Source organism: Callorhinus ursinus, unplaced genomic scaffold (genome assembly GCF_003265705.2).
Source record: "Callorhinus ursinus isolate GAN/ISIS: 27379988/994484 unplaced genomic scaffold, GSC_fseal_2.0 scaffold2, whole genome shotgun sequence".
Lineage (NCBI taxonomy): Eukaryota > Metazoa > Chordata > Mammalia > Carnivora > Otariidae > Callorhinus > Callorhinus ursinus.
The window spans coordinates 63019604-63044176 of NW_027397064.1; the positions used below are offsets into that span (position 1 = coordinate 63019604).

At 38.2% G+C, this 24573-nt stretch overlaps 1 long non-coding RNA gene across 1 annotated transcript; it reads right to left on the minus strand.

Annotated features, from left to right (window-relative positions):
- Positions 1-794: 794 nt before the first annotated feature.
- LOC141370885 (uncharacterized) lies at positions 795-24218 on the minus strand. Its single transcript, XR_012375366.1, has 5 exons — positions 24183-24218; positions 23005-23036; positions 9749-9811; positions 4135-4286; positions 795-931 (listed from the first exon to the last, which is right to left on the minus strand). It is a non-coding gene; the product is annotated as an uncharacterized lncRNA (long non-coding RNA).
- Positions 24219-24573: the final 355 nt, after the last annotated feature.

Below are 24573 nucleotides of genomic sequence, written 5' to 3' on the forward strand. Positions count from 1 at the left end.
AGGGCACGTTCTGCGTGGAGCACTGGGTGTTATGCACAGACAATGAATCATGGAACACTACATCAAAAACTAATGATGTAATGTGATTAACATAATAAAAAATTAAAATTAAAAAAATGTCTGTTTGAGTCCAATTTTAGATGTATTAAAGACAAGATAATGCTTTCCTATAAAAAAAGCGCTTCTCAAAAATGTGTCCTTTTTATTTTGTAGTGAAGTATAATCCTACCTCATAAACCTACTTAACCTTGTCCATCTGCACATCCTCTTCTAGGAAAAACTCCTCTCTTTATTTTGAAAACTAAAGCTCTGTATTCGCACAGCTTCCCAACTTGTAATTAGGGATGGAAGGCTGCAAAGGCATACTTGATCAGAGAGGGACCAGAGGAAAGGATAGGAGGTGTCTGAAGGGAGATCAGGCTCGCGTAAGGGAAGGAAGGTGGTGGAAACATTAAGAACCAAAAATAAAGGGCACCCCCTTGGCACAATTCTGGGGCACCAATTAATTACTGTGAATGGTCTACATACAGGTGACTAGGGGCTGGTCTGGTTATGCTTTCCTTCTGTGTATCTCTACATTCTAAATATCCTCAAAGTTTCTTTACTTACACTTTTCAAGGACAAAAAAAAATAAATCCAAGATTTCTAAAATTTACCAAGTAGTAGTTTAAAAATTTTGATAGAATGGTACTTTTAATTTTTCCAAATAAAAGTATTAAGAAGAAAACAACTTCCATCTATTATCAGCAACAATTCCTAAAATGCTTTAACACACAAAAGGATTTAATGCAAAATGTCTCAGTGAAGATGACTGGAATGAAATTAACTATGAAAAACCAAGTCCATTTCTTGTGGATGAGGGAGGACTTCATCCTAAAGACTGAGTTTTGGCTACGATGCCTCTAAGGATGGAAGCAGGCAAAGATTCCACCTGTCAAGAAAGACAAGTTACAGATAAATCAATTACTCAAGAAGATAGAGGGAAATATAAGGAGATCCAAATACAGAAGTCATGTTCTTGGATTTACTAATGATGATGTTTTGTTAAGTGTCAAGAAGGTCTCTTCTGATAAATGGGGTCCAAAAGAAGATGTATAATAAATAAAGTAATACCATAAGGTTCACAAGTACACATTTTGCTTTTAAGAACTCTACAATCAGCACTCCTACTTTGCTTGGTCAGCTCCACTTTCCCAGTCCATCATTGGACATTTATTTCAAATCCTACCCTTCAGTGAAGCTTGTGTGAACCCTACTTCTCCAGGTAACACTTAACTTCACCTTCCTTTTCTTAAAGATGAAATCAAAACTACCTTTTCCCCTTTCAGGTAGACACCCAAACAAACCACCAGCATTATGATAATTTAAGACTCAACTAATGCAGTAATTTAGAAATAACAACTTCTCTGAACTCTGCAATTCAATTTGATTTGCAATCCAAATTGTTTATAAAGGTGAAGATGGAGCCTTCTTAATGCTATGTATATAACACCCTTAGAATAATGCCTCTAATGTCAACATATATGCTTTTTGAAAGATGTTGACTACTAGTATCATGCTAAATAAAACATGAATTATTAAATCTGCAGTTTTTTTTACCTACCATTTTGTTACAGAACTTTGTGTGGACTAAGCGCTAACGTGGCTGTCACACGCTTACTATTTTTTACTCTGAGATAAGCATGACCACAGCATAAAGCGAATGGAGAGCTGCTTCACTAAGATCACATGCCTGAGGCACTCATTCAGTATACTTCTGTACTTCCAAAAGGATTCTCTGAACCTTAGCTTTACCCAGCTCCTGAATTTACCCACCTCTACCATCTCACATGCATATATCTGAATTAATCCATCTAGAACAAAAAGGAAATAACAAATGGACAAATAAATGTAAGCTTTGAAAACAGATAAAAGAGCTTCAGAACCTTGGATCAGTCATCTAACTTGGGTGAGCCTCCGTCTTCTCAAACTTAATTGAGAGTATCATTTGTGTTTCTCTACAGGGTCGCTCTGCAGCTTGAAAGTGATCATACATATGCTAGCATTATAGAATGTTTATTTCTATCTTTCTTACAGCTTTGGGAATTTCAAATCTTTTTGACAGAGAGATCTCTGATTCACTGGAAAGCAAAAGTTTGAGGACTAGACATCATTTATAACATCATTCTTTGGTTGAATACTATACAGTATGAAAATGTAGTAGTAAGGAAAATAATTGGGTCATTGAAAAAAGAAAAAACAGGTTCATTCTAAGTTCTGTGCAGTATTTCTGAGAAATGGTAGCAAAAGAGTCTGAGTAATCCCAGGGAGAGCAGGTTTCTTGGTAAAGTAGCAGCAGACAGGGTGACATGAGTTTACCGAACGTACTGTTGTCGTCTTAGCTTGGGATACCTTAGCCTCAAAGGCTAACAACCCTGATTTTGTCTGTCTGTGACCTAAATCCCTATCTAGGAACAGACTCCCACTAACTCAGGAGATTTGAGTTTAAAACCAGAATTCCAAATTATTTTAGAGAATTATCTTTGTTGAGATGAAAGATACTGGGCTTCTCTCTTTCACGTGTACTTACCACCCTATAGGCAATTCTAGAGAATGCCAAATTAGAACCTGGGTATAAGTTTGTTAATTTAACATGAAAACTCTAATCTATAATTGCCAAAAGGCACTGGACAGGCGGAATTCTGCAGTCAATATGCTATCTCCTGGAAAGCAAGCTTCAGGGAAAGCTAAATCATGAATGGTTAATTGCCTGGTGAGTATGTGATCAGAATAAGTGAAGAGTGTGACCCAATACCATTAAACCTTTGAACCATAAAAAGAAAGTTTATACTTTATCACTTCATTCTGGAGTCATAACTGCCGCCTGGACCAGACAGATGGTATGTTCTTAAGCAATATACTCTTGCTCTATGGGCAGCTTCAGCTAGTATTGGCCTCTTGCTATGAGTCCATGACTGATCAACCTCCCTGCCATCTATTACAGCCCTTCAGGAATGTACATTAACACCTGCCATCCAAGGACAGGCAGATCTTACAGCCTGGGACCTGTTGCCTCTATACTGTAACAGCATTGCTCTACTTTTAAACACGGTTTTTAAAGTTTAGATTTTACAGGACAATTATTTTTTCCACCTTGAATTCCTGGGAAAACATGGAACCCTCATCCTCTGAAAAGAACAGGTCCAGAATCTGTGATATGATGAGAATGAAGAGTCAGGAAAATACCTTTATGTTTAGATAGGAATCCTCAACAGAAAAGAGAGGTGGGGGAAAGAGAATAGCAACCGGATGTTCTAACCATGGAAGCTGTCAGATTTTGGTTTGCAGTGTTCTATAGCACAGATTTATAGAAAACAGTGTCTAGCTCCTAACAGCAAACTCCTAATTAACTTGGACCTCAGTCTTTCTACTATAGGGTTACACAGGCAAGGACATGGAATATTCAGATTTGATCTTGGTTAAATGTGTCATCCTTCATGGTCAGTTTATAGACCAAAATCTCATCAGGGCAATTCAACAGGGCAAATTTGAGAAACAGCAGACATAGTACAGCTCTTTCCTTCTGCCCCTTTTCTGGAAAAATTGAATGTGTATAGGCGATATCACACACCACAGGAAATCCCCCAATTATAGAATTCAATAAAAGGATTTTCCTGTAGGGCCTCCTGAACACAGTAAATCATCTTGATGACTTGTATGAATTCTCTTTTCATTTGTAACTCTTATGGCTCTTTTGATCACCACTGTCTACTCTGCAGTGGTTCAATACTTGCAAGATGCCAGAGGAATAGAAATCTCTAAGTCCTGCAGTGCATTTGCTTAAAAGATATGTGTTCTCAGATCGCCTAGAAAAATGATCATACCTCTCTATTAATAGTAATAAATTCCATCAAAAAAGGCTTCTATGATGCAATATGATGCTTTCTGTGAATATAGAGTAAGGCTTTTACCATTTCTCAAGCGGACCAACTTTCTGAGCCACCAGTACAATGACACCATGTTGGATATTTGGTAGCTTAATTTCAGTGTCTCCGTATGCTCTCTGATCTTTCCCATCATTATTCTGAAAGTGAAGAAGGTCTATAGCATTCAGTGAAAGAGACATACATTTATTTTCTGAGAGCTACTGCTTACCATTTTTGTTACTTTACCAACCATTCTGTCTGTCTGCGATTTGAACTCTCTCTGTAGTTATTGTCAGGTAGAATAAATTGGAAAGTAGAATTAAAGAACCAAAAGAAACTGCTTGCTTTTACTATCTTTATCCTATCCATGTAGAAGAGGATCTGAAATATAAAAATAAAAAAATAAATCTAGAGAAGATAGGGAGGGAAGCCATTGGACTCAGATGAAGGAATATATGCCTGTATGTCATCAAACCAACAGAACAGGACATCCAGGACAATGGCTCCCCGATCTTAACCCATCCTGTGGATAAAGGTCATATACGTGATCTTCTCCAGGCCGCCGAATAAGCTTGGAGTTAAACTCAGTGCTCTCACCCAGTTGTAATTCCAGCCCTCTCTCTCATTCTGAAAAGCAAGTGCAAGTCAGTGAACCTGACATCATTATAGGGATAACCTTGAATCCACTATAATTTATAAGACAGCTAATCTTTCAAACACTTGAACACCTGACACTACAACGGCTCTCCATGTGCTCCTATACCATAGTTAAACCTTAGGAGTTAAGCCTGTAACAAGAATTATTATTCACAAAGCATGTGATAGAGATTGCATGACATAAAAGGCCTGACTTGTAACTTAAGAAAACTTTATAATAGAGTCTGCAGTGAGTTTTGCTTTTGCTTTGCTTGGGTGGGTAGCAAGGTGGGAACTAGAGAGAACAACTATATTGGAACAGGGAAGGAAAGCAGAAAGAACGATCAATCTGTCTATAATACAGAATGATGGATTTATGCATTTGGGAAAGAGTGGGAGGCAGGGGAGAAAAAAATATTCAGTAATCAAGCATTTCCTTTTCAATTGTTTGATGAGTTTGCATTGGTTGTCATTTTTTGCCTACACTGGGATAATGCTTCATGAATACTACTTGGGTTTCTCTACAAATGCAAGATGTGTTTCTTATGAGATTATTCCCCAGACCCTCATTCTGAAATAAACAGTTCATTGCTTATAAGGTTTTTAATAGAGCAAGTTCTCTTTCGATATATGACTCAAAAAATGGGACTGTATAAAAACTGTTCCTACACTCTCATCCCCCAAACCATGGGATTTCTAACTTGCTCCTTTTTCTCTGGTGAATCCTGAGGCTCCTTTTCCCCTTCTTTTCAGAAAGTAGCATACTATCAGTATGCAAATTGTTTGGCTCCCAAATGCAAATGGTTGCCTATCTAGAATATTTTACAGTCTTTTCTCAACAGTGCATAATAAAGTAAGCCAGCACATAAATCATATAGCAAAGCCCTATGTGCCATAGGTAAGTTCTTAGAATTTTAAACTACTTAGAAAATTGACTATAACACATGGTATCTACAGTTTTGGCCTTTAAATCCAGTTTTAAACTCTCTGCTTTTGAAGATCTCACCTTAAAAATGAAATGGATGTCTGGTTAGTGTGCTTGGAAATGCCTTAAAGGATAAAGCAAGAAGTACAGATTCCTAACATTTATTTTTATGAGCAATGTGTTCAGTGCTTTTCATTATGCTATTTGTCTTTTAAGTGTTTTGTTAATATGCTGTAAAAACCAATTAATAGTCCCAAGGCACCAGTAACCAAGTAGTATTAACCACTTTCTCAGACATTCAAAATGATTTAAAAAGGTTAAAACTTGCTTCCACCATAGAAAAGGGAGAAAAGAGTAAACCTAGTTTAATAATGAACTGATCCCACCTACAGCCCAGACTTAAACACATAAAGAAGGTATACATCCAAAAAATATTTCTCCACTATGTTCCATCGCCTGAGCTGAGAATTGTATCATGCAAATAGCCAAGATAAAAGGCCATTTGGTCATTTACCTTGACCATTTAAAATCTGTTCAGTTGTTTTACAGGAGAATTCATTGGAAGGAACTTAGGCAGGCAGGATCAATAGCAGGTATGCAAATCCTTTCTTGATCTAGCACATTCTGGCACAACACACAAAAACTCAACAGGGTTGGACGCCAGATTCCAGTACAAGGTCTCCCTGGGTTGTGGGGATTTTTAAGCTGATTCGGGATGCATTGATCCTTCCCTGCTGGGATTAGAAACCAGGGTTCAACAACAATATCATTTATTAATAATATGGCTCCTACCCTCTCTTGCCAGCTCAGCATTGACAGCTTGGGCAAGGGCCACCTGTGTGACACAGTAAGCCAGCAGCAGGATTTAAATTTACCAAAGGAGCACTCATGACTAGCAAAGTAGCAAACCCACTCTGCCATAATCTCATAGTTAAGCAGGTTTGATTTCCTTAAGTATTTTACCATAGCCTTTTTCCACTGAAATTCAAAGAGAACCATTTATTTTTCTGGTGAAGCCAACCTACAGAGCCAGTCTTAGATTCTCTCAATTCACCCTCCTGATTCCAAATGATGGACCCCACTCTGTCAAATCTGTATCATTTAAACAGTAAGAGCTGGGAGGCCCGTCACTGAAATTGATGTAGGAGACCCAGAAGATGATTGAGAAAAGCCAGAAAACCACCCACAAGAAGAAAGTCACATTCTCCCAAAGTAAACTGGAAGGCCCTTTGGTAATAACAGTGCAAAAGATATACGATATCCATTCCAGAAAGTGTAAGAAAGCTGCCATCCATGGCTGCAGCATGGAGATGGAGAAATGGCAGTCTCCCAAGTCCCTTCCAAAGACTAGAGGAGGAAGAGTCAAAATCCCAGCTCAGCTTTGGGCTTTAGATTCATTGTTAATAGGTTATTTGGCAGATACTGCTGCCTGCTATAATTCAATGATACTTGCCAGGAGTCTGGGAGGCCCCAGGAACATATCTGTATTATTAGTATACTCTCGAATGGCTACTAACTTGCCACTTGATATGCCAGTACTCCATAGCAAGCCCAATATCACAACAGAGTAGCTGAGATGGCCATCATTTAATGGTGTAAATATTGAAGTGCTGCCACGTGACACTTATCTTGGAAGACTTCTAGTGCAAGACAATTTAGTATGCATTTTCTTCTCACCTTCCATAACCTCAGGTACTTCTTTCTGGTCAGGAAAAGTTTTAACTCCACAGACCCAGGTTGCTCGAATCCTGCAAATTGCAAAGAAAGGCTTCTCTTCAAGCCTGACTCTTAGCCAGCTCCTGAGAAATACCCTTTGAGCTCTGGGAATATTCTGCAAGTATTTTTGTGTGCTTAAGGCTATAGGCCATGGTACACCTGTTTGACCAGATAAGTTCATGCTAAAAAATGTTTTACAAATGCCTGTTTTTGCCTCGTGTGTGTGTGTGTGTGTGTGTGTGTGTGTGTGTGTGTGTGTGAGAGAGAGAGAGAGAGAGAGAGAGAGAGAGAGAGAGAGAGAGAGAGATATGCTGGAGTCTGAGTAGCTGAAGTCAGTCATGCAGCTTACACAACCGACTCCTAATAAAAACCCTAAATGCCAAGGTTTGGATGAGTTTCCCTGGTGGCAACACTTTGAAAGTCATTTCATATTGCTGCTCAGAGAATTAAGTCTGACCCTGTGTGACTTAACTGGGAGGAGGAATCTTGTACCTGGTTTCCCTTAGACTCTAATTCATGCCATATGTTACCTTTGCTGGTTTTAATCTGTATTCCTTTCACGGTAATAAACTGTAAGTATGAGTGTAACAGCTTTTCTGAGAAGCCAGAATCCTTCCAGAGAATCACTAAGCCTGGGAGCCTGGGGACCCTGACATTCCTTCCTGTTAGGCAAGGGCTGTTTTGCTTACTCAAAGGTCATGCCATTACTGCCACACATTACACATCCATGACCCTGTGGCAATTGAGCGCACTCATCTGTAGCTACAACCCAGGTGAGAATGAACAGTACAGAACGTTGAATATAAGATGTTTAGATTTGGAGCTGCTCCATCACATGAGTAGGGTCCAAAATAGCGGCTGCTGCCTCAGGTGGATGGCTCAGGACAGCCAGCACAGTCTAACAGCAGTGCCTTCCAAGTTGGTGTCTGCTCATTCCTCCATAGAGGGTGCTGTTCAGATTTGCCAATTACCTGAGGAAGTTTGAGTATGGGGGGGGCAAAAAAAGATGGGAAAGTGTATATGGATCAGGTCCCTATATGCATTTGTGGAACTCCAGGAATTTCCTATTACCCTCCAGTTTGTGGGTCTATAAGTGACAGATCAGAAGAAATGGACTCCTACACGAAAGAACTATCCTGAGGACAACATTAAGAAGTCTAGCCAGTCTCCCAGTAAAAGCAAGGGCAGTGCTAGTGCAGGTTGTCTTTCATTTAACTGTTGTAGGGCTCTCTCTCTCTCTCTCGATATAGGGAATAGATATATGTCTATCCCATATTCCATGTATCTATTTTATATTAAAAGCTAGATAGATATGGAATATATTATATATATACATATATATATATATATGTATATATATATCCATATATATATATCCACACACACACTCTGGGATTGCCCAGTGTCAAAATGAGTGAATTGTGAAGAGTTATCTGAAGGATGAGTCTGGATACCCTAATAGGAAAGGGCCATCTATCCCAGTCCATTCGATGATTAAATTGTAGAGATATCTGCATTTGGACAGTAAAAGCTTCTGCCTAGCTTCTAAGAAACCAGGTGATTCTGAGGTTTGAGGTGATCAGTTACCTGGTGACCCACCCAGGAACCACTCCCTCAGACTGACCAGTTTGCTAACTAAACTCAGAGGAAGGGGATGATCTTTACCCATTTCTTCTGAATGGACAGTGTCCTCCTCTAATATTCCCATCTTAGGTACTAAGCAGTTGTAACCATCCTTCTAAGGGTGGGGGCAACTCATTTTCTCATACTGTTGGGTTATTAAGCAGATTAGGAAAGCAATCTCTGGAATGCCTGGGTGGCTTCGTTGGTTAAGCATCAGCCTTCAGCTCAGGTCATGATCCTGGGATCTTGGGATCGAGTCCTGCATTGGGCTCCCTGCTCAGCGGGGAGCCTGCTTCTCCCTCTCCCTCTGCCCCTCCCCCCTGGGCTCGTTTTCTCTCTCTCTCGTTCACTCTTCTCTCAAATGAATAAATAAAATCTTAAAGAAAAAAAAAAAAGAAAAGCAATCCCCCACCTCCTGCTGTGGTCAGGGACTATGGCACACTATCAATATGATGATATGGGCTTCCAGTCCCATCTGTCAGCTTAGCTCTGGAGTTTTCAAGTGTCAGGGTCCAAACTTTGTGTTTGCAGTCTTATATATTACAGAAAGAAGCAGAATTAGCCATATCACCAGTCTTGGGTGATGAAGAAATTGCCCTTCCTCTGGGCATCATCTGAAAACTGGAGTCCAAGTCTTGTCCTTGACCTTAATTGCCTTAAGCACCAGCCATAGCCAATTTCATAGGGCTTTGCACAGAGGTCAGTTCCGTTCCTGGGAGACCAGCCTGCAGATGAGCAGTGTTGGGACAAGTTAACCCTTTCCTCTTAATAGGCAATAACAATGCATAAGGTATATTTATATAAGACATTATTCTTGTCCTAGAAAAGCTTGCAGATCTACAGGTGAAAGGTAGCAGCATCAAGATAGTTTTATCATCAGTAAAGAATATTCACTGCAGAGAGGCATTGCCTGGAGTCGCTCAGTTTCAAATTTGATAGTTACCTCATTTTAGCCTGGTCACAGAGCATGAAGAACCCAGTATACATTTCTTCTCTGATTTTCATCCTTAATAAGAAAGATTTTTAAAAATTAGCCTAAATGATTTAATATGTTTTAGTTGATATTTAATAAAACCATCAATATGGTTATTACTGAAGGTTTGCTAAGTGGCTCTCACAACTCTAAGATGGACAAGAGAAAAAAAAATTCAAGGGAAGTATGTTCAAATACTATATCCCTAACTCCTAATACTTTTAGCCCTAGACTAATCACTTAATCTCCCCACACCCTGATTGCCTTATTTACAAAATGAGGAAAGTAGAAGAGCTTACTCATCAGAATGCCAGAAAGCATATAGAGTGATGAGTATTTTTATTCAACCAACTGGAGATATGTAAAGTATAACAGGCAGCAAGTTAGAGTATTTTCTGATATGTATCTTTGCCTGAAGAACTTTCTTTCCTCTCCTAAACATCAAGCAGATTCATTTAATGTCTAAATCACACTTCCTTTCTGACAGGAATCCCTTCAACCTAGCATTTAAGTTGTGTTGCATTTTTGTATTTCTATAGACCTCCTCTCCACAATAAGGCTATAAGCCTCCGAAGGGCAAGTAACTTGCTTAATGCATCTCAGTATCCCCATAATACCTAATGCATTACCAAGACCATAGTAGAAAGTCATTAGGTATTTGTTGAGGTGAATAACATCGTCACTAGACAGCTAGGGAGATGGCACAACATGTTTCCTCACACTTAATTCTCACACAGTTACTTTATCAGGTACAAAACCTCCAAGTCTTCAGCCTCTCACTGCTTGAGCCAAAACATTGCTCCTTTATTTTAGATGGGTGGTTGATGTCAGCAGGATCATAATCACAATCCTCTGAGCCAAACATCAGGAGGTTAATAGAAGCTGTTGTTGGAGAGAAAAACATCCTGTTGTTCTTTGTCTCCAAAACTTCCCAGCAGGCACAAGGACCTCCTACAACACTAGAGCTAAAAAGAAGGTCCCATTTGCAAAACAATTACCTCATAACCACAGTTTTTGTTACCCCCAGTGGTTTGATGAATGGATAGATGAGGGCACTTCTAAGTATGCTTTTATTTGCTTCTCGGCTCTGAAAACACAATGTCCCCATTATTACCAATGATGGAAAAAAATAGTTCCATCCCCCGTGGCCATTAGCTTTTTCAGACCTTATTTTAACTGTTAAACAAACCTCCCTGAGATAATGAACATCTTACTAAGTTAGAGGTATAGAAATAGCTAGTGCACTATTTATTCCACTGAATATTCAGTGTGGTCATGGATTTTTTCCATTAAAACAATATTACCAGTTTTGTCAATTATACTTCACAGATAGATTCTCCTGTTCTTAGGGAACAAAATCACACACCTCTACCTGCAAAACTCTAGAGTGTCTTCAAATTCTCCCAATTTAGTTTTGCTGAAGAGGCTAGATGATAGGCATTACATTGGTTAGTATCTGTGAGAGGGAGACAGATGACAGCAGAGGACACAAGCAAGAGCGGACAAGTCCCCAAAAGAAGAAAGAGTCATGGGCTCCCCATCACTCAGATTGTTCCATTCACTATGCTCAACATTTCTTTTTACCTTTCTGATCCTTCTAAATCTATTTAATCAATTTAAATCTTACACTTTTTACTCAAGAGGTTAGATGATCATTGAAAAAGCAACCCGAGGGACCCTTTTCTTCATAAACTTAAGGAGCTGCTCAGTTTGTGTTGAATAGAGTGATCTAGTGTTTTGAGGCTGTAAAACTCTCTCCGTTGTCCAAGAGAATTGCCCTCTGTTACACACATCCCATTCAAGCCAAATCAGTCGCATGTAATTTTCATCCTTGCTCTTCAGTTGGTCAGAGTTAGTGTTAACATCTGGGCTTTGCTGCCCTCTGCTGGGACTTTGGGAACCAGTTACTTCTTAAAAATTAAAGGGTTAATTCACTTGTCGGGTTTGGGATTCCAGCTAAAAGGAAGAAACAGGTTTATACATGGTCTGATATTAAAAACTAAAATTTAAAAACAAGGAAAACACAAAACCGAAACAAAATTTCATTCTTCCTTCACCATAAGTGGAATACTGTAATCTGCATTTAATAACTAAATTTATTTTGAACTATTGCAGTAGTTTGTAATAACAGTGAGGTGCAGTTCTGTTTTCTGTATACCAATGAATGTTCCACTGGCAATGAACATGTTTTTCAAACAGAGTAAATGTAAAAAAAAAAATTTCCCTGTTCCCACTTCTGAAAACTTTTAGCTCCTCTCTCTTCTCACTTAAATTCTAGAAACATAAAACAGGGCCAACATGGTATACTTCTAACATTTCCAAAATGTATAGACAGGCTACATTTATTTCCATAAAAATGCAATAAAATTACATAATGAAGTTGATTAGAATCCTTGTAGAGCCTCTATAGGATTTAGGCATGTAAACAAAAATTTTTTATTTATTATTCACATATCTACAAGTTAAAACATTTCCAAACTTACACTTTTGTTATTGTCCATAACATTCTTCTTAAAGTTTAAGAATCATAATTATGAAATATCAGATGAATTTCCCTATACTCCATGCTACTTAAGTGATTAGGATAGAACATATATTGCAACAATTCAATTTAATATGAAGGATAAAAAATTCAATGATAGAAAATCATAGCAGTCTCTAAAAGGATTTTTAGTCATCTTGATACATTAAATTGTTTGGTGTAAAAAAGATACTAAGTTATAAAACTCCTTACAGATTGAATTATCAAACTAGGGAAAATTATTTCTATCACGTGCAGCCTACACATGCAATTTCTTTGAAAAGCCTGATAGGTTCGAACTGATACTAAATGCACAGAAGTAGCTGTTTGTGTGTTCTGCATATTAGCTAAGTATGAGTGCAGGCAGAAATGAGGTTTGTGATTACTTTCCCTGAGACTAATACAAAAAGAAAACATCGGGTGCCTGGGTGGCTCAGTTGGTTAAGTGACTGCCTTTGGCTCAGGTCATGATCCTGGAGTCCCAGGATTGAGTCCTGCATCGGGCTCCCTGCTCAGCAGGGAGTCTGCTTCTCCCTCTGACCCTCTTCCCTCTTGTACTCTCTGTCTCTCATTCTCTCTTTCTCAAATAAATAAATAAAAATCTTTATTAAAAATAAAAATTTGAAAAAAAACACCATTATTAACATCACCATCAATATAATTACCATGTATTAAGCATATCTTATATATCAAATAGAGGATGCAATGCTTTACCTTAATAATTCCATTTAATATAATACTGATAGGTCTTTATTACCACCTCTATTCTACATATGAGAATGTATGGCTCAGAAAATGTAGGTTCCTTGCCCTAGACTACACCATAAGAGTCAAAACAAATCAGGGTTTCCAACCCAAAGCTGGCTCTCAAGTAAGTGATAGTTCTCTATGCTTAAATGTTTTATTTTCACCAATACAAAATATCAAATATTGAAAATAAGTTTAATCATTAATATGTTAAGAGACTGTGTGAGTGTGTGTGTTCCTGAAGCAATAAAAGGCTTTAGGAACAAAATGCTCTCTAAGCAACAACCAGAGCCACCCGTTAGTTCAGCTAAGCCACTCAATTTGAAGTATTTTTGATCCTTAAAGTCCTTATTTTTAGGGTCATTAGTTCTATGTTCAAAAAAAAAAATGGTCCTGAAAAGTCTTCAAAATCCTGGGCACCTGGGTGGCTCAGTTGGTTAAGCGACTGCCTTCGGCTCAGGTCATGATCCTGGAGTCCCGGGATCGAGTCCCACATTGGGCTCCCTGCTCAGCAGGGAGTCTGCTTCTCCCTCTGACCCTCTTCCCTCTTGTGCTCTCTATCTCTCTCTCTCAAATAAATAAATAAAATCTTAAAAAAAAAAAGAAAAGTCTTCAAAATCCTGAAATATGAATCCTATGGCAAAAAAGGACACTGTTTAGGATTTTTTTGAAAATCTATCCTATTCTTATAGAAAACCCAAAGGACCACAAAAAACTGCCAGAACTGATAGATCCAGTAAAGCCACAGGCTACAAAATCAATATACAGAAATCTGTTGCATTCCTATACACCAGTAATGAAGCAGCTGAAAGAAAAATTAAGGAATTAATCCCATTTACAATTGTACCAAAAATAATAAGATACCTAGGAATAAATCTAACTAAAGAGGTAAAAGACCGGTACTGTGAAAACTATAAAACACTGATGAAAGAAATTAAAGATAACACAAAGAAACGGAAAGACATTTCGTGCTCATGGATTGGAAGGACAAATATTGTTAAAATGTCTATACCACCCAAAGCAATATACACTTTTAGTGCAATCCCTATCAAAATACCACCAGCATTTTTCACAGAGCTAGAACAATCTTAAAATTTGTATGGAAACACAAAAGACCCTGAATAGCCAAAGCAACCTTGAAAAAGCAAAGCAAAGCTGGAGATTTCACAATTCCAGGCTTCAAGTTATATTACAAAGCTGTACTAATCAAAACAGTATGTTACTGGCACAAAATAGACACAAATAAATGGAGAAGAATAGAAAACCCAGAAAAGAACCCAAAATTACATGGTCAGTTAATCTTTGACAAAACAGGAAAGAATATCCAATGAGAAAAAGACAGTCCTTTCAACAAATGGTGTTGGGAAAACTGGACAGCAACAGGCAGAAGAATAAAACTGGCCATTTCTTACACCATACACAAAAATAAACTCAAAATGGATAAAGACCTAAATATGAGACATGAAACCATAAAAGTCCTAGAAGAGAGCACAGGCAGTAACCTCTTTGATATCAGCCATAGCAACTTCTTTCTAGATAAGTCTGCTGAGGCAAGGGAAACAAAAGTGAAAATAAACTATTGGGATGACATCAAAATAAAAAGCTCCTGCATAGCGAAGGAAACAACCAACAAAACTAAGAGGCAACCTATGGAATGGGAGAAGATATTTGCAAATGACATATCAGATAAAGGGTTAGTATCCAAAATATATAGAACTTATCAAACTCAACACCCCAAAAACAAATAATCCAGTCAAGAAATGGGCAGAAGACATGAATAGATATTTTTCCAAAGAAGACATCCAGATGGCCAACAGACACATGAAGAGATGCTCATCATCACTTGCCATCAGGGAAATGCAAATCAAAAGTACAATGCGATAATCATCTCACACCTGTCAGAATGGCTACAATCAACAACACAAAAACAACAGGTATTGACAAGGATGTGGAGAAAGGGGAACGCTCTTGCACTGTTGGTGGGAATGCAAACTGGGTATAGCCACTGTGGAAAATAGTATGGAGGTTCCTCAAAAAGTTAAAAATAGAACTAACCAATGATCCAGCAATCACACTACTAATTCAAAGGGATCCTTGCACCCCAATATTTATAGCAGCATTATCTACATTAGCCAAATTATGGAAGCAGTCCAATTGTCCAAAAACTGATGAATGGATAAAGAATATCTGGTGTACATACACACATGCACACTCACATGCACACAATGGGATATTACTCAGACATAAAAAGGGATGAAATCTTGCCATTTGCAATGACATGGATGGAGCTAGAGAGTATTATGCTAAATGAAATAAGTCAGAAAGACAAGTACCGTATGATTTCACTCATATGTGAATTTAAGATATAAAACAAATGAGCAAAGTGAGGGGGAAGAGAGGGTGAGGCCAACCAAGAAACAGGCTCTTAACTGTAGAGAACTGATGGTTACCAGAAGGGAGGTGGGTGGGGGATGGGTGAAATGGTGTTGAGGAGTAAGAAGTACACTTGTGATGAGCACCTGTGATGTACAGAAGTGCTGAATCACTATATTGTACACCTGAAACTAAGGTTACACTGTATGTTGACTGGAAATAGAAACTTAAAAAAAAATCTATCTTATTCTGAAAAAAGATTGAAAACAAACTTAATCTAACATATACACACATTCAAATTAAGGTCTTGCATTTTTCTTCTGAATAAGCAAGCACATAAAGCATAATGAGAAGCATCAGTTGGAGCCCAAATCTATAAAACCCCATGTTCTCTTACATGTCTTGAAAAAGAGAATTAACACTCTTCTTTGTTCAACTATGTCAAGAAAAAAATCAATTTATAAGGAGTTTACTTGATGGGACCGGAACTTCTGCTAAGAACTTATTAAATCTAAAAATACGATTAATTCAGCCATAAAAAAAAAGAATGAAATCTTGCCATTTGTAACAACATAGATGGAGCTGGAGGGTATTATGCTAAGTGAATTAAGTCAGTTAGAGAAAGACAAATACTGTATGATTTCACTCATATGTGGAATTTAAGAAACGAAACAAATGAGCAAAGGAAAAAAGAGAGACAAGCCAAGAAACAGACTCTTAACTATGGAAAAAGGATGATTACCAGAGGGGAGTTGAGTGGGGGATGGGTGACACAGGCGATGGGGATTAAGGAGTGCACTTGTTGTGAGCAGCACTGGGTGATGTATGAAGTGCTGAATCACTATATGGTACACCTGAGACTAATATTACACTGTATGTTAATTACACTGCAATTAAAAGAAAAAAAGGAAAATAAAAATACGATTAAAAGCGAAGTGGGCTTTCCACTGCGGCTAGTTTTGGAAGGCATCTTCTAAGGGCGTGCAGTGGGTTCTCTTTGTTCTGCTAAACTCTATGAAGAACTGATCTATATTTGTAGCTAATCAAGATGCTTTGCTTCACCTCCCTTTTGTCAGCATACAAAAGCTTATGTCAGGAAAGCTTTCAGAGGTAATCAATCCTAAGAAAATAAATGGATCAGGAAGAGAATATCATGAATAAATACTTTATTGAACTATTTAAATTCACTGTTTTTAACACAGCCATATCCGCAAAAGCAACATTACCCCCAACCTGTTTTATAGTAATTGATTTTTAATTACAAAACAACTGTGATTACATCAATCCATCATCCAAAATTATGTTTTACTATCTGTTCCATCATGTTTAAACTATTTATTATCAGTTTCCCATGGCCTGTAATTAACCAAAGTTTTTCTATGTCCCCATTAACTTCAGCTAATAGAGGTTATCCTCTGCTTATTATTCACTTTTTAAAACTCATTTCTTAGCCATGAAACATGATGGGGGAGAAAATGAGAGCTAAAATGTATTTTTTGGCAGATACATAGAGATGACAATAACCTTTACCTACAATACCAGAATGTTGCTTCATAAAATACCACACTTGAAAAGAAATAACTTCTAGCCTTATGCTAATAATGAGTGCTAATTTTTATTAGTGCTCACTGTATTTTCAGAAGGGCTCTTTGCTAAGCACTATATATGCAGAGATACATTGCTCACAAGAATGCACACAAATAGCAAACTTATGTAACGGGTTTTAAATCGCTTAGCTAATAACAGACAATGCCAAGACCTGAGTCTGATGTGAGTGACTCTGGAAATTTAATCACCCTATTCCTCTGCTATAGACAATTATTATAAAATTCTCCCTTACAGCTGTTCTCAGCTGATGGAATAGAGTTGTGTCTGGAATAAGAGATGTATATGTGTGCCTACACAAGAATGTGTTTAATTTAGGACTTCTGTAGTTGATCTTTATTCTATAGGAACCCCACATTTTTCATAATATGATTCACTTTTTAACTGTCAATTTTTCTAATTTACCAATCCAACGTTAAAAACTAACTACAGTGGGGCACCTGGGTGGCTCAGTCATTAAGCATCTGCCTTCGGCTCAGGTCATGATCCCAGGGTCCTGGGATAGAGCCCCGCATCGTTCTCCCTCTCCCCCTGCTTGTGTTCCCTCTGTGTGTGTGTGTGTCTCTCTGTCAAATAAATAAATGAAATCTTAAAAAAAAAAAAAACTAACTACAGTGACAGAGTGATAAGTGCAAATTCATCTGAAGGACCGTAGTTTATTCAGGCCACTTAGGTGGCAAACAACAGAAACCCACTTCCAACTGGCTTAAGAAAACAGGAAAATATATTGATAAATATAAACAGACTGCAGGAATTACAGAGATGGAATACAAGACAACCAGGAATTTAAACTCTATATAAGCATTTCTGCTCAACATCCGGCATCTCATCTCTGTCTAGTTTCTCTTGTCCAGACTATCAATGAGGTAAGGATTGGGCTATCAGAACTTCTAGGCCCCAAAGCAGACATCCTTTTTTAAAAATTTTTTATCGTTATGTTAATCACCATACATTACACCATTAGTTTTTAATGTAGTGTTCCATGATTCATTGTTTGTACATAATACCCAGTGCTCCATGCAGAACATGCCCTCTTTAATACCCATCACCAGGCTAACCCATCCCCCACCCCCCTCCCCTCTAGAATCCTCAGTTTGTTTTTCAGAGTCCATCATCTCTCACAGTTCATCTCCCCCTCCGATTTCCTCCCCTTCATTCTTCCCCTCCTGCTATCTTTTTCTTTTTTTTTTTTCTTAACATATATTGCATTATTTGTTTCAGAAGTACAGATCTGTGGTTCAACAGTCTTGCACAATTCACAGAGCTCACCATAGCACATACCCTCCCCAATGTCTATCACCCAGCCACCCCATCCGCCCCACCCCCTACCACTCCAGCAACCCTCAGTTTGTTTCCTGAGATTAAGAAATCCTCATATCAGTGAGGTCATATGATACATGTCTTTCTCTGATTGACTTATTTCACTCAGCATAACACCCTCCAGTTCCATCCACGTCATTGCAAATGGCAAGATCTCATTCCTTTTGATGGCTGCATAATATTCCATTGTGTATATATACCACATCTTCTTCAGCCATTCATCTGTCGATGGACATCTTGGCTCTTTCCACAGTTTGGCTATTGTGGACATTGCTGCTATAAACATTGGGGTGCACGTACCCCTTCGGATCCCTACATTTGTATCAAAGCTGACATCTTTATAGACAGAAAGGAACTCTTCACCATCGCCTCCAAGTTTAAAAATCCCGTGAGAGATAACTATAGAACACTCATGAAGGAAATTGAGGAAGACACAAAGAAATGGAAAAACATTCCATGTTCATGGCTTGGAAGACCAAATATTGTTACAATGTCTATGCTACGTAGAGCAATCTACACATTCAATGCAATCCCTAACAAAATACTATCACCATTTTTCACCGAACTGGAACAAATAATCCTAAAATTTGTATGGAACCAGAAAAAACCCTGAATAGCCAGAGGAATGTTGAAAAAGAAAACCAAAGCTGGTGGCATCACAATTCTGGACTTCAAGCTCTATTACAAAGCTGTAATCATCAAGACCATATGGTACTGGCACAAAAACAGACACATAGATCAATGGAAAAGAATAGAGAACCCAGAAACGGACCCTCAACTCTATGGTCAACTCATCTTTGACAAAACAGGAAAGAATAGAAAAAACACAGTCTCTTCAACAAATGGTGTTGGGAAAATTGGACAGCCGCATGCAGAAGAATGAAACTGGCCATTTCTTACACCATACACAAAAATAGACTCAAAACGGATGGAAGACCTAAATGTGAAACAGGAATCCATCAAAATCCTAGAGGAGAACATAGGCAGCAACCTCTTCAACCTTGGCAGCAGCAACTTCTTGCTAGACAGGTCTCCAAAGACAAGGGAAGCAAGGGCAAAATGAACTATTGGGACTTCATCAAGATAAAAAGCATTTGCACAGCAAAGGAAACAGTAAATAAAACCAAATGACAACCTACAGAATGGGAGAAGATATTTTCAAATGTCTTACCCGATAAAGGGCTAGTATCCAAGATCTACAAAGAATTTATCAAACTCAACACCCAAACAACAAATAATCCAATCAAGGAATGGGCAGAAGACATGAACAGACATTTCTGCAAAGAAGACATCCAAATGACCAACAGACACATGAAAATATGCTCATATCACTCAGCATAAGGGAAATACAAGTCAAAACCACTATGAGATACCACCTCACACCCATCAAAATGGCTAAAATTAACAAGTCAGGAAACAACAGATGTTGGCAAGGATGCAGAGAAACGGGAACTCTTTTATACTGTTGGTAGGAATGCAAGTTGGTACAGCGACTCCGGGAAACAGTATGGAGGTTCCTCAAAAAGTTGAAAATAGAGCTACCTTCCAACCCAGCAATTGCACTACTGGGTATTTACCCCAAAGATACAAATGCAGTGATCCAAAGGGGTATGTGCACCCCGATGTTTATGGCAGTAATGCCCACAATAGCACAATGTGGTATTATTAACTATAGTCACCATCTTGTATACATTATATCACTATGACTTGTTTTTAGATTCCATAGATAAGTGAAATACAGACCTTATCTGACTTATTTAGCATAATGCCCTCAGAGTCCATCCATTTTGTCACAAATGGAAAGATTTCATATTTTCTTATGACTGAATAATATTTATTGTGTATATACATCACATTTTTTATATTCATCTGTAATTAGCAATTATACATCATTGTCCACAAAAAAAAGTGTCAAATTATTTAGTTCTCCACTTGTCATTCTTTTAGAATGCCTATAACGCACAATAATTTGTGTGTGTGTGTGTGTGCGTGCGCGCGCGAGCGTGCGTGCACACGCGCGCATACGTGATTTTGCAAAGCTATAGGGTGGACTTTTATGTAATTTTTTTAAAAATTATGTTCAATTAGCCAACATATAGTACATCACTAGTTTTTGATGTAGTGTTCAATGATTCATTAGTTGCATATAACACCCGGTGCTCATCACAACACATGTCCTCCTTAATACCCATCACACATTAACCCCATCCCCCTACCCTCCCTCCCTTCTATAGCCCTCAGTTTGTTTCCCGGAGTCCATAGTCTCTCATGGTTCATCACACCCTCTGATTTCTTCCCAGTTTTCCCTCCCTTCCCCTGTGGTCCTCCGTGCTATTCCTTAAGTTCCACATATGAGTGAAGCCATATGATAACGGTCTTTCTCTGCTTGACTATTTCACTTAGCATAATCCCCTCCAGTTCCATCCATGTTGATGCAAATGATGGGTATTCATCCTTTCTGATGGCTGCATAATATTCCACTGTATATATGGACCACATCTTCTTTATCCATTCATCTGTTGAAAGACATCTCGGCTTCTTCCACAGTTTGGCTATTGTGGACGTTGCTGCTATCAACATTGGGGTGCAGGTGCCCCTTCTTTTCACTACATCTTTATTTTTGGGGTAAATACCTAGTAGTGCAAGTGCTGGGTCATAGGGTAGCTCTATTTTTAATGTCTTGAGGAACTCCACACTGTTTTCCAGAGTGGCTGTACCAGCTTCTTTCCCACAAATAGTGTAAGAGGGTTCCCCTTTCTCCACATCTTCATAATTTTTAAAAAATATTAAACATGCTTCGGTAAAGAAGAGACCCCTTCTCAGTTCTGTATACCTGGTTTATTAGTTTCTAGGGCTGCCATAACAAAGTATCACAAACTGGGTGGCTTAAGACAACATGAATTTATTGTTTCACAATATTTGAGCCTAGAGGCCCAAAATCAACATGTCAGCAGAGCCATATAAAGCCGGTAGGGAAAAGTCTTCCCTTGCTTCTTCTGTTCTAGTGATGACTGTCAATCCTTGGCATTCCTTGGTTTGTGGCTGCATCACTCCTATCTCTGCCTGTTATCACACAATGTTTTCCCTTGTGCCTGTGTCTTCATATGGTGTTTTCTTCTTAAAAGAATACTAAGTATATTGGATTAGGGCCCACAGTAGTGACCTCAACTTTATATATCTGCAAAGCCCCTACTCACAAATACGATCACATTCTTAGGTAGTAGGGTGAAGACTTTGACATATATTTTTGGGGGACACAATTCAACCCACAACACTTGAAAGGGTCCAGAACATGCCCCTGTGGCATAAACAGAAGGCCTTTCGGTTTCTTAAATCCTTTGTCTAAGACAGCCTCCCAAAAGAACTCAAAGAATGCCTCATGAATTCTGCTGGAGAACAGTTCTAATCCTCTAATCCTCTCTGAGATAAGAAGCTGGCACCCACATCAAAACAGGCATTGTCTCAGAACTATCATATCTCCCACCCATTCTCTGAAGGGCACTATTTTTCTTTCCAAAACGTTGTTTTCCTTATAAGTGCCCTTTGTACCCTGCTTCCCTTCAACCATTAAGATAGCACATAAGCCCCACATTCTAACTCCCCCTTTGAGTCATATTTCTTTACATAAACTCCCATATATAGAGATGTGATTAAATCCATTTTCCCTTGCTAACTATTTTTTTGTTAAGTTCTATCTTGGAGGGGGGAGCTGCAAATTAAATTGAGAGAGCAGAGGAAATTTTTTGTCTTCTTAGACACACTAGTGAATTCAACTTATGCTTGATGAAGAGCTACTTGGAATTTTTCTTAGGTCTCTTGGCCATGGAGTTGAAGGGTCACTGACAGGTCCAATGTCTAAGACTTTGTCATGCTGCTAGAAATGCCTTTTCTCTACACATTTGCCTGTTAAGAACATGGTAGTGTGGTAGTGCCAACATCCAATCTACATGGTGCAGAAATAATCCTGGTAAAAGGTAAAGATTATCTGGTAGTTTTGAAATGATTAGACATTTCTAGTACATACCAGGTGAACAGAACACTAGAGGAAATAGGTGAATGTACGAATGCGAAATCTTGGAATGCCATATAGTCACCTTATCAGTAAAAGGGCTGAGTTGGGCTAGTGCAGGTACTCTGATTATCCTAGTGCATGAATTAAAGCTAATATTTTTAAAATAAATATTAAAAATATTTTTACATCTAAAATCCCATTCTAAAATCCTTCCAAGAAAATAAGAAAGCTCTTGTAGGTATTTAGATTCACCATTACTGACTCAGAATAATTTAAAGCCAGCTGGAATTCCAGTGTAGCCCTTCAAAACCAATGACCATTTCTGAGAGGATTCTTTGGACTAGCCCCATGGTAATTAGAAAAGACACATCTATCTGTTAGTCTTTACATTAAGTTCGTAGGAAAGGTGAAAGGAGAGAAGGAAGACACAGTATCTCAGTGACATTCAGAGATCAATCACAACCATTATTTTTTGACATGCTGCTAATATAGATTTATCCAATCTAAGATCATACAGTGTTCCCTGACCATGACCTTTTGTAAATATCTCACTAAAACCATAATATTTGAATTCAAAAAATGGATATAGCTGTAGCTAATAAGTGGAAAGTAGAAGGACTGATATTTAAGATTTGGAAACTTACTTACATTTAAATAAAGTCCATCTGGTTCTGTGTCATCTGAAAACAAAAACCAAAGAAGGAAGCATTCCAACCATCCTTCTAAAGGTGAGACACACTGACACCACAGTCAGCCCTCAGGCAGATGTCACTGTATTTGAGACTACCCATGGCATTCAATGTGTCAGGAGAGTTGGTAGTAGGGTGACTAATAATTTTCCATTCATCCTATATTCCTTGTTTCAACAAATTTACCTCCACACTATTCTCTACCTCTAACTGGCAGAATACAGCCTCCTGGGGCAGCATTCAGTAAACTATCTGTTCGCATTTAAATACTTCATCAGGATGTGCCAGAGAATAGACATCAGGACCACAGCACACTATTTCTTCTCAGATTCTTTCTTCAAAGCCAGAAATATGTATTCTTTAAACTTGAGAAAAAAGGGCGTATTTAGAGCATGGTACTTTGTAGAATCACAATCGAGGCGAGTTTAATCTCAGTCTTCCTCATTCATTGTGTATCCTTGTTTTCAGCCACTTGTTTTCAGTGTTGCTTCGTTATTTTACCTTAAACAAATACACTACTACTTTTCCTAGAAATTACTTGAAGTTGCATCATCGAGATTCTCAAGTGAAATTTCTAGAACAAGAAACATTAAGTGGATTAATGTCATTCGTATTGTAGGGTAAATCTTTTATTGAGGGGAAAACACCTCAGAACAAAAATGGCTCTTATTGAGTCAATTACTCATTGTTTGTGCTGGCTGTTTAACACACATTGCTTTTCATAGTCCTTACTGCATATCATAAAGATTGTTATTTTTATCTGCCTTTTTTAATTTTTATCTTTTTATGTTCAATTAGGCAATGTATAGTACATTAGTTTTTGATGTAGTGTTCAACAATTCATTAGTTGCATATAACACCCATTGCTCATCACAACACGTGCCCTCCTCAATACCCATCACCCGGTTACCCCATCCACCTACTTCCCTTCCTTCTGTAACCCTCAGTTTGTTTCCCAGAGTCCAGAGTCTCTCATGGTTTATCTCCCTCTCTGATTTCTTCCCATTCAGTTTTCCCTCCCTTCCCCTGTGGTCCTCTGCACTATTCCTTATGTTCCACATTTGAGTGAAACCATTTTAAAGATAAAGAGATTGAGGAATACAGGCATAGAAAAGTCAACATGTTGCCCAACATTACCCTGGTAGGACACAGTAGAACTTGGGTTGAATCTAGATGTGTTAAGATTCCAAAGCTTGATTATTCTATGGTACCTCATAAAGCAGGGGTTCCCAAAGCTGTGTGACTATGAAAAAACCCAAGGTTTTTTTCAGGTTTGACCCAAGTCATATACCCAGGGGATAAAAAGTCCATGGTATGGAACTTGGAAATCTGTGTTTTTAAAAATCTCCTGGGAAGTTTTAGCGTTCACTGTTTAAAAGGATGTAAAAGACATTGTGATTACCTGTAACACCATAACTTATTTTTTAAATACTATTAAGTACTATTTGAATTTTGAAAGAATCACGGGTTTAAGGAAATTTGTTTTCTAGTATAAAAGATTAATCTTTATCAAGAAAGCAAAGATAAT